The sequence below is a fragment of the Rhinopithecus roxellana genome, chromosome 4, assembly GCF_007565055.1.
Source record: "Rhinopithecus roxellana isolate Shanxi Qingling chromosome 4, ASM756505v1, whole genome shotgun sequence".
NCBI classification, from domain to species: domain Eukaryota; kingdom Metazoa; phylum Chordata; class Mammalia; order Primates; family Cercopithecidae; genus Rhinopithecus; species Rhinopithecus roxellana.
Window position 1 is genome coordinate 106,190,340 of NC_044552.1, and position 12,164 is coordinate 106,202,503.

Sequence of the window (12,164 nt, forward strand, 5' to 3'; positions counted from 1 at the left end):
TATGCAACATAACCTTTTGTCAATCATCGGTTAGGAACCATCTTTTTCCCCACCCTCACCTTCACCCTCTTCCCTAACATAAACTTTCTACTGTGGTTAAAAGAAAGACCCAGTGTCAGACTGAGGAAATTCATCCTAAGGAGGCAGTGGCAGGGAAGAGTGGGCAGAAAGCCAGGAGAGCATTGCGGGGTGAAAAGAGTCCATACCATTGGTTCTTAGCTTCAAGACCTAAATCATGGAATTAAAGTATCCCAGTCTCTGCATCCTGCTTCCTGGAAAAAGAGAATCCTGACTCAGCTACTCAAGCGTATTGGATGCAACTTGGCAAAAACGAACCTATATGCAAATTGAAATTGCTATATCAGGTGCTATGCCATTCAGAGCTTGGGGAGTTTTGCTGTGGGAGAACCCTGGTAGATTTTGGATGATGATGAGAAGCCATCTTCCTTCTCACCTTTGGAATTATCATGAACGAGGCTAATAGGCAGAGGTCCACATTGGGATGGCTGGAATCACATCTCTGCAGGAGAGTAGAGGTTCTTGGCAGGGTAGTCAGCAACCACTGAACATTACCAGGGACAAATCCCTCGCACTTAGGACAACCAAAACCAGAAGGCACAACAAGAAGCCAGCAGTTACTGAATTTAGCCTCAAGGGACGTTTAAGTTCTCTCTCCACCAGCAGACAGTAACAGGGGAACTACAACAATGCTAGAAGAAAGCTGGAAAGCCTGCTAGTCAAGTGGTGGGTGCTTGTGGCCATTACAAATTGGAGTATTAAGGGAATTATAATCTTATCTATACATTGAGGTTGTTGAAGCCTGCCTATATAAATTACATTTTCAACTATAAGAATTTCTTAAAGTGAAGGCCAGCAGGAAGTTAATAAGAGAATGAAATGATCATTTCTGTACATTACACATACACATTCATCAAGAAAGCATGGTGGGGAGAAATAAGAACCCATCCTTGTAGGTGCTAACTCAATGAATACTAGTTCACATTTTCAAATCTATTTGTTTGTTTCATTCACGTAAAAGTTGTTACATATCACAAGAACTATATCTTCCTCTGAATGTTTCCACATAACATTTCTTCTTTAGTCACGTATGTTGTGACTGAGAAGAGCTCTATGTATTTAACCACGACTTTTCAACAAACACTATTTACCGAGCATGTTACAACCTTTAAAATCTTATTTTTATAATTTCAAAATAAATCACTTTTATAAAGCTATTGGCTTAGTCACTAAGCTACTACTTTGGAAAACACAAGTAAACTTTGAAAGATTATGGCACATTTGCTCATTACATTCTTATATCATTTAATACAAAACTATATATATAATTTATAAAATAACTTTGGTGAAGAGGTATGAAATCAAGCCTATCTCCAAAATCCAAGCAGAAAACCACTTCAGCAGATATAATGTCTTATCATTGTATATGTTAAAAATCTCTCAATCAGCTTCTACGAACTTACAGCCTGTTCTGTTTCATATAGGTATTCAAAAATATGTCCAAGATAGACTAAAGAGCAGATACTGTCATTTTCCCAAATGCTAGAAAATTATGAACATATATATGTATTTATATTTTGTATTTATACAAATATATAAGCATATAACATTACATATATACACTTTAATCTGAAAAGGCATATATCAAAATGTTAACAGTGGGCAATTCTAGACTTAGACTTACTTATAAATTTTATCTTCTTTCAAGTCATTTTCCAGGTTTTCTAAAATATCTATGTATTATTTTTGAAGCATAAATATTTACTGAAACCCTATATATGAGTATTTTATGGCTTGGAAAGATGGCCCTAATAAAAGGTGGTTAATTGGTAGTGCACTTCCAACTACAGGGAGTATAATTGCCCAAAGGCCTCTGCTGCTGTTCTCCGAAAATCTGTCTCTGAATTCGTGCCAAGGCCACAGTGATTGAACCTGACAGAGTTACTATTGCAGTCTCCTTCCTGGGAAATGTAGACTCTTCTGATGGCAGAGGAGTCCACATCTCCCAGCTCTTCTACTAAAGTACTCCACAAGGTCTTGCTGAACTTTTTCTGCACTACATGGCAGTCTAGGATATTACCACTCACCTTCCTACCTTTCTTTGCTTCACTTGGGGTCAGACTTATTTCCCCTATCTATCTATCTATCTATCTATCTATCTATCTCTCAGCCTCTCCCAACTTTCTTTCACAGATTCTTATCTTATCAGGGTCCCCAACTACCAGGTCACAGGCCAGTAGTGGTCTGGGGGCTGTTAGGAACTGGGCCACACAGCAAGAGATGAGCAGCAGGTGAGCCAGTGAAGCTTCATCTGTATTTACAGCCACTCTCCATCGCTCCTATTACCTCCTGAGCTCTGCTTCTTGTCAGGTCAGTGGTAGCATTAAATTCTCATAGGAGCACAAACCCTATTGTGAACTATACATGCAAGGGATCTAGGTTGTGCACTCCTTACGGGAATCTAATGCCTTATGATCTGTCACTGTCTGCCATCAACCCCAGATAGGATTATCTATCAGGGCTGCCACTGATCCTACATTATGGTGAGTTGTATAATTATTTCATTATATATTACAATGTAATAATAATAGAAACAAATGTAATGCTCTTGTGGCCTTGGCACAATAAATGTAATGCTCTTGAATCATCCCAAAACCATCCTTTCCACTGTTTCATAGTCTATGGAAAAATTGTCTTCCACAAAACCGATCCCTAGTGCTAAAAGTGTTGAGGACCATTGCATCTAATCATGTCTTGATGTCTGCTTCTCAGAGAAGCTGAAATAACACAGGCTACAAAGCAGGATACCCCATTATTATATTTTGATTGGAAAAAATGTATCTGTGTGTGTTTGTGTTCACATTATTTATTTATACATATAAATATAAGCATACATATATCTATGTATGTTTACGAATAGAAGAAAAGACAGAAGAGTGGCTTTCTCTTGATAGAATAATTATAGGTAATTTTTTACTTGCCTGTATTTTCTTAAAGTTCTACAATAAATATGTATTATTGTGCAATAAAAAAGTAAACTTTTACATGTATTGATTTTGTTCAATCCACAACAGATTTATTTGTACCTAACTTTGCATTTTACCGGACTATTTAATCAATATATTCATTTACTTCTTCACTGAAATATTTGCTATGCCTACTATGGACGAGGTCCTGTGCAAGGAGCAATGGCAGATGGAAAGGTAAAGGTGAATCAGTGAAGTCAGGAAAGTGGGGATCTAAATGGCGATGAGTGGTGAATGCCTCTAGGGAGGCGCAAAGCCAGTGCTAAAGGTTTAAAAGATGAAAAGAGAGTATCTGTCTGGAGGACTGGGAAGAGTGAGTGCAGAGGTGGCATTTCAGTTAGACACTGAAGGAACAGGAAACTTTCTTTTTAATTTGGAATTTTGTTTAAACAACCTCTGCAGTTTGGATCACAGCTTAGGAGTCCTTAGGAGTTTGAGACTGAATTTGTTCATTCTCTCCCCTGTTTCTGAGCACAGGTAATATTGCTCACGGCACTTTCCACCCCCATCTTCTCACCCACGAACTTTCTCCCAATGAGGTCTCCTTGTGATCCCAGTCCTGAACCTCAGCCAGGGAGTCATTATCTAAGGTTACAGTACTCTTGATTTTATGGCCACCTGATGTGGTTTCCTCACATTCTTTTCTAGGTTTAAAAGCAATCTCATTATTTTTAAAGATGCTTTTCTTTTTTATAGTGATCACATCTCCCTTTCTACTGATGGTCACCGTGGGTTTTGCCAGGCAGCCCAGTTTCCTGCTGGCTCTCCCTATTCCTTCAGTAACAAAACTGCGAATTCCATCTGAAAGTGCCTGCTTTAATTGAATCAGCTCTGTTTCTGGAGCTTCAAAAGTGGGACATGTCCGGGCTCACCAGAAGAAGACATGTTATGGAGCAAGTCCTATACTGATGGGTAAAAACAGAAGAAATGGCAGACACAACAGCAAAAGCCTAGGTCCTGACACTCTGCCTTCACTTCACAAAGCAGTTGGCTTTACAAATATTCAACACACATCTGATTTCTCTATGGAAAACAGCATAGGTACACCATTATCAGGATTGCCTTTCATTTTATCTAAAGGACTAGAATCATTTGTTTAAAAGTGGCTTAGTACACTCCTGCCACAGTATCCTGGGAGGACTGGTTCCAAGAATACCTCCACCTCTAGTCCCCATGGATACCAAAATCCTCAAATGCTCAAGTCCCTTATATAAAATGACATACTATCTTCATATCACAGACATCCTCTCATATACTTTAATCATCTCTAAATTAGTTACAATCTATGATTTATGATACCAAATATAACGTAAATGCTACCTATTGTATTTTTACTTGTATTAGTTTTTATTATATTGTTACTTGTTGTTGTTTTGTTATTGTTATTATATTTTTTCCATCTACAATTGGTTGGATTTGTGGATGTGGCACCCACAGATACAGAGGGCCGACTGTACTGCAGTCTTTCCAAGTTTGGAAACATCACTCAGAAAATGTTTTAAATTGTTTTGTCATGAATAGAATGTCTTTCTTCCTGTTCGTATGCCTGTCTGACATACTGATTATTAGTATAAATGGGATAGAGTCGGGGTAGGAGTGTGCCTTATTAACATAATCTAATGTCAAATTCTGCTACATGAGTCTATGTTACTGGGCTCACCGTAAGCTTAAAATCGAAATCCTGCATTAGCTTGTCACTTTGAATACATTTCCTTTTTCAAAGAGCCCTATCCAAATCTCACAAGACTGTTCAGACTCAGGAACCATTAAACACATAAAAGTACCTTCTAATTACTTCCTTATCTCAAATGTCCTGCCTGTTCTTTGCTGTTAATAGATGAGTTGTTAGAAACTAAAAATCCTGACATTATCACATGGAAAGAAAAGTAGTTCAAAGAATAAAAAAAAACAATAGAACACAAAGTTCTTTCGTGAAATGCTGACTTTGAGAGTAACATAGACAAAGCAGTTATTCATAAATCTGAGGTAATATTCTTTTCACTTTTATTTAAAGAAATGCTATAGTAGCTGAAACTGGAGTCTACAAATGTTTCCTTCACATGTCATTTTTTCCTCCAATTCAGATACACAGACTCATGATTATAAAGCTTTTCAGAACGCATAAAGTTTTCCATTTTACGATAGCAAGCATTTCCACATTTATTTTGGAAAAGAAATGTTCAGAAAATTTTGCGAATTTTTCTAGTCGGTAAAGCAATAATGAGGCCTAGGAATATGAAGATGATCAACGCGTCTCCTTCATCCACCTTTAAGTACCACCACAATCAGTTTGTTTCCCTTTTTTTGTAACTCATGTTAGAATTTTGTTCTAAGATGAAGGGAAAGAAGTGGGTGGGCTGTTCTACAGGGCTATACAATTTGGACTGAACAGTCTTGTTGAAAACTTGCTATGTGGCCAGGCGTGGTAGCTCACGCCTGTAATCCCAGCACTTTGGGAGGCCAAGGCGGGAGAATCACTTGAGGTCAGGAGCTCGAGACCAGCCTGGCCAACAGGGCAAAACCCCATCTCTACAAAAAATACAAAAATTAGCTGGGTGTGGTGGCGCAGTCCTGTAGTCCCAGCTACTTGGGAAGCTGAGGCAGGAGAATCGCTTGAACCCAGGAGGCGGAGCTTGCAGTGAGCCGAGATCGCGCCACTGCCCTCCAGCCTGGACGACAGAGCGAGACTCCGTCTCAAAAAAAAACAAAACAAAACTTGCAGCAGGCGCGGTGGTTCACGCCTGTAATCTCAGCACTTTGGGAGGCCGAGGCGGGCGGATCACGAGGTCAGGAGATCGAGACCATCCTGGTGAAATTCTGTCTTTTCTTAAAAACACACACAAAATTAGCAGGGCGTGGGGGTGGGCTCCTGTAGTCCCAGCTACTTGGGAGGCCGAGGCGGGAGAATGGCGTGAACCCGGGAGGCGGAGCTTGCGGTGAGCCGAGATCGCGCCTCTGCACTCCAGCCTGGGCGACAGAGCAAGACTCTGTCTCAAAAAAAACACTTGCTGTTTGCTGGGCATCCTGCCCCCGCTGGGTTCAGCAGGGCAGGAAAGTTGCGGGTGGGGATGGGGAGAGGGAAACTGCATGTACAGAAATACAAATACAGGAAAGACCATACAGAGTTTATTTTCTTAATTTGTAGTTTGTATACTTTTGAAAACAGGAACTCCTTTTTAATCTGTGTTTCAAAATGTTGATCCCCACATGACAGTAATTGTCTTTTTGTCTATTTCGTTTTCTAAACTTGGGACCTATATGAAATCACAGATTCCTTACAATCACCCCATAGTCCCCAAAGGCTGCCCCTCCTCCAGCCCCAAGATCTGGGGCTGAGGCATCCTTGTTGTCTGTTCATGGATGGGTAGTGTTGTGAGTTACAGAGCAATTCTGCTGCAAATATGATCAGCATTAGGCCCCGGAGTCTCACAAAAGACTGGGTTGAATTGGGGGATTTTTCTGCCACCTTAGCACAGTTGCAAAGCCAAGAGAACTCTATGTCCAGATAACAAGGCAAATAAGATGAAATTCAACCAGAATGGGAGAAGAGTGACACGGACAAGGTGAGTAGTTCTCCTAAAGACTACTATTTGGGGAAATTTATGAAGTTTGGGGAACAATAAGGCCAATAGCAAACCAAGGAAGACGTGAAATCCTCATTTATCTTCCATTCCACCACACCCCCAACCCTGCCAAGGAAGCCATTTCAGAGAGGTCAATGCTGCTCAGACTTTTTTGTCGGCTGCCCTCTCAAGATTTCTTTTTCTTCAATACTTTTAACCATTGTGGAAATGAGGTCAGTACTCTGTGATTGTCATTTTGTTCCAAATTCTTAGAATATTTTATTATTTACAAAGGTTTCCCTACTGACTTAGGACAGGAAAAAATATAAATGTGCAAAACCTGAGAGTCCAAATCATAAAAATTTCAGTTATCATGGCTTTGGTTATTCCAAAAGTTATTCCAAAGTTATTCGCAAAGAGTTTTTCAGAAATATTTAGGAACAACTTTTGAATAATTTTATTTTGACATCTTAGTAATCTAGTCATTGCTAAAAATTCAGACAATACCAGCAAAACGGTACAAAGAATAAAACAAAGATCACTCCTAATTTTACCACCCCAAAGCATTCTGTTATGTTTTAGAATCTATCTTTCCAGACTTTTTTCTATACATACCCACATTCAGACATACACCCACATTTTTTTAATTGGATCATAGTATTTTTGACAATCTATCATGAAATCTACCTCCTTCATATAATATTATATTATGACATCTTTTCATGTCAATGTGTATAAATCTACATTCTTTTTAACCACTACATCATATTTTATTGTACCAATGCACCATAATTTAACTCATTACCTAGTAAGACGTATTAGGGTTGTCTTCTTTTTTTTTTTTACTATTATTAAGCAATGTTGAGGTAAGCATCCTTTGACACACATCTTCAAATATACATCCAGTTATTTCTCCCTAGGAGTGGAAGGGGTACAAACAGTTTGCATATTTAAAATTCCAATACATGTCGTCAAACAGCCTTGCAGGAGGCTTACGCTGATTATACTCCCACTCTCAGGATACAAGAATGCCTCTGTCTCCACCATACCAACACTAGAGTTTGGCTTTTTAAAAAAATCTTTACCATTAATAAACAAACATAGAAAGAAATGTATCTTATTAGTTTTTTCGAGTGAAATTGACTACAGAGATTGAATTTATTTTCCTACATTTTTAACCATTAGTGATATTTTCTTTTTATTTATTTATTTATTTATTTTTGAGATGGAGTCTCACTCTGTCACCCAGGCTGGAGTGCAGTGGCACAATCTCAGCTTACTGTAACCTCCGCCTCCCAGGTTCAAGCGATTCTCCTGCCTCAGCCTCCCGAGTAGCTGGGATTACAGGCATGTGCCACCACGTCTGGCTAATTTTGTATTTGTAGTAGAGACGGGTTTTCACCATGTTGACCAGGATGGTCTTGAACTCCTGACCTCATGATTCACCCGCCTTAGTCTCCCAAAGTGCTAGGATTACAGGGGTGAGCCACCGCACCCAGCCGATATTTTCTTTTTAAAAAATTCTTTGTACCCTGTGGGTTTTTCTCAATTACAATTTTTAATAACCTTTTGCATATTAAGAATATTAACTCTTACTTTCTGTAGACTATAAGTTCCATGAGGGCCAGACCATCTTCTTAATCACCATATATATAGCCAGCCTCTAGTGTAACGCCTGACCCAGGATAGCTATTAAAAAACATTTGTGGAATGACTGACCTTGCTCATCATATATGTTCTAAGTCTATTTTCCCCGTTTGCTGTGTTTCATCTTATTTTTTTTATTTTTTCCCTTCCAAAAGTTTTTAAACTTCATATAGTAAAAATCTATCGATATATTCCTTCGTGACAGATGGCATTTAAGTCATACAGTTCACATATCAAGATTATGACAATAATAGCAACAAATATTTATGTGATACTTCATGTGCAAAGCCTTTACATATGCTGTTTTACATATACTTTACATATGCTTTACATATAGTGTTGCAAACCCTTTACATATGTTCATTTATTTAATCCTTGTAACAAGTCTTTTATGTGGTCAAGTATGTCATACCAATGCCTCCCCACCCCAACACCAATAATTCCTCTCTTTTTTTTGAGACAGAGTCTTGCTCTGTTGCCTGGCTGGAGTGCAGTGGCACGATCTCTGCTCACTGCAAGCTCTGCCTCCCGGGTTCACGCCATTCTTCTGCCTCAGCCTCCCGAGTAGCTGAGACTACAGTGGTGTGCCACCACACCCAGCTAATTTTTTTGTATTTTTAGTAGAGATGGGGTTTCACCTTGAAACTGCTTGCAGTGAGCAGAGATGGTCTCGATCTCCTGACCTTGTGATCCACCTGCCTGGGCCTCCCAAAGTGCTGGGATTACAGACGTGTGCCACCGCACCCGGCCTCAATTATTCCTCTTTAAAAAAAAAAAAATGGTCTAACTATTCTTCTTCATTGATTTCATTAATTTTGACACATAATGTATTTACATTTTCAAACTCAGAAATAAGAAAGGGGATGAAATGAGATATCTGTCTCTACTTTGGTTACCCATTTCCCTTCCCTTCCCAGGACAGTGTGTGTGTGTGTGTGTGTGTGTGTGTGTGTGTGTGTGTGTGTGTGTGTGTGATTTTTCCTTTCTTTACAGCAATTATAGCATGCTATACACAGTGTTCTGCAACCTGGTTATTTTATTTCACTTAATAAAATATCCAGGTGCTTTTAAACTCATTTTGTCAACTTTTGACTGTGACTGAGTTAAGTTTATAATTGCAGGGCAGGGCGCGGTGCCTCATGCCTGAAATCCTAGCACTTTAGGAGGCTGAGATGGGCTGACTGCTTGAGCCCAGGAATTTGAGAACAGTCTGGGCAACCTGGTGAAACACCGTTACTACCACAGATACAAAAAAAATTAGCTAGTCATGATAGCACGCACCTGTGGTCCCAGCTACAGAGGAGGCTAAGGTGGGAGGATTGCTTGAGCCTGGGAGGCGGAGGTTGCAGTGAAGGAAGATCGTGCCACCGCACTCCAGCTTGGGTGAGAGTGAAACCCCATCACAAAACAAAAACAAATTTTTGTTTTTAAAATATTAAAACTTTCTATTCAAGTATATGTTATTTCTATTTATCTCCAACTTTCTTTGTCTTTCAATAGACCCTTTAGATTTCTTCTTACAAATCCTATATTTTTCTTAAGTTTATTGCTGAGTAGTTTGTCTAGTTTGTTTTCTCAACCTTTATGTAATAGGCTGGAAAATAATATATTCTTTAAAAAAAAACTTGCATTTACATGATTACCAATGAGGCTGAAGTCTTTTGTACGTTTATTGCCCATTTGCGTTCTCTGTAAGTTTGGCCTCTCATCCTTTTATATCTGAATGACATAGAAGGCTCAAGAAGGTCCCCAGGAGAACTAAAATCATTGTTGAATACATGAAAAAATCTAACTCATTATTCCCATCAAAAGCAATATCTCTACGTTACTTTACTATTTTTGTTAATAGAATAACAGTTCTCCATTATTCAGTCTCAAAATCACATAGTCTTCTTTGATACCTTTCTCCCTCACCCTGTATTTTCCTTCATTTGTCTAAAGTGATAAAAAAGAAAAATCTACCATGGAAATTTATCTTGCTTCTCACTCTTTTTTTTTATTGCCACAAGTGTGTTTGGGTTCCCCAGACCTTTGCTGAGTGATGACTGACTCCGTGGTCTCCCTACTTCCTCTCTCTTCCTTCTCCACCTGAATTGAGGGTAGACCAAGCATAGATCTAATTATGATCTAATTATGTTCCATCGTTCACTAAACTTGAATGGTATACCTCCACCTACCAAATTTAGTTCACACTGCTACCTGCTTTGTCTTGTCTCCCACCGCTATCCTACATTTTTCCTACAGTTCTGCAACATCAGCTACTTCATGTTCCCTAAATATGCTCTATCTTTTCTGACTCTCTGTCTTTTCTCCAGCTATCACAGTCACCTGAAATGCCCTCCTGTTTTTTCTGTCAATTGAAATTTCAACTCTTGTTCAAAGTTCATCTGGAATATCACCTCCAATAACCCTCTCCTGTGATCTTCTCCTCTCGAAACTCCCAGAGTAACTTAGTTTCTCTTAAACTGCCTACCCATTTTATTATTGTCATTAATAGTTGTTCGAAAATTGTTAAAGCACAGAGAATATGTCTTGCATGATGGTATGGTGAGGGGACCCAATGTATGGGGTCAGAGGATCTATTCAAAGCCCCGCTGTTCATTTACTAGTTGTTTTAGATTATGTAAGTCATTTAACCTCTTAAACCTCCCTATCTTTAGTTGTGAATTAGTAGTAGTAGTAATGATACCACTATCAATGCTAGTCGTAGTAACTGGTTTATAATTAGTAAATTTTGTATGCCCTAAATTCCTATCACATTTGTGCTTTACAACCTTGTATCGATATGCCATGTCCTACATTTAGCAATATTTTCTAAGATCTTATATTGGAACCTAGTCTCAAAAATGGAAACCATCAATGTTGGCCAGTTGGGAAGATAACATAATTTTTAAATAACAGTTTGATAGCTATCCAAAGGTGAAGAAGAACCTTAAATGTATTGAGCACCCAAGTTCAGCTTAAAGATAGGTGATGTTATGACAGATTGTAAATAATTGCCAATTATGCTGACCAACACCATTCTGATTTTTATGAAAGAGACTACAATATGTCATGAAAGGAAGGGAGAGATGAGAAGATTAGCTCATTCTAATTCCTTCTGTTTTCAAGTCTAGTCCTGATGCAAAGGGTAACTGAGTAGGTGAACAGGACTGCTGATTTCTCATGGACCCCACTGTTAGTATTCTCTGAAATAAATTTTCTAATCGTTCATAACAACTTCAGGTGCTTCTCCCTACAGTGGCATCAGACAACACATACATACCACATTTTGTGCACATAAGAGCATGCATACATAAATTACCTTATTTATGTTAGAGAAATAAGACAAAAATGAATGAATGATGCTCTTCTTTTATGTCACATCAGTTGATATTTCCTTTCCATGGTTTTTTTTTTTTTTTTTTACTTTTTTGTATTTATTTATTTATTGAGACTGAGTCTCACTTGTCACCCAGGCTGGAGTACAATGGCAGCATCTCAGCTCACTGCAACCTCAGCCTCCCAGGTTCAAGTGATTCTCACGACTCAGTCTCCTGAGTAGCTGGGATTACAGGTGTGTGCCGCCACACCCGACTAATTTTTGTATTTTAAAGTAGAGATGGCATTTCGCCATGTTGGCCAGGCTGGCCTTGAACTTCTGACCTTAAGTAATCCACCTGCCTCAGCCTCCCAAAGTGCTGGAATTACAGGCATGAGTCACTGTGCCCTGCCTCCATGTATTTTGAAACCCCTAAGATTCTTTGCTTTTCACATATTTGAGAGGATGGAGGCCACCACAACCTCTCTACTGCTGGGCAAAAAATTCTGTATATTGATCTTGAAGTGTATACCTTGTGGAATGGCTGAATTGTGATAACGTATCACCTTACATAGTTATTTTTCGTGGTGAGAACACTTAAAATCTACT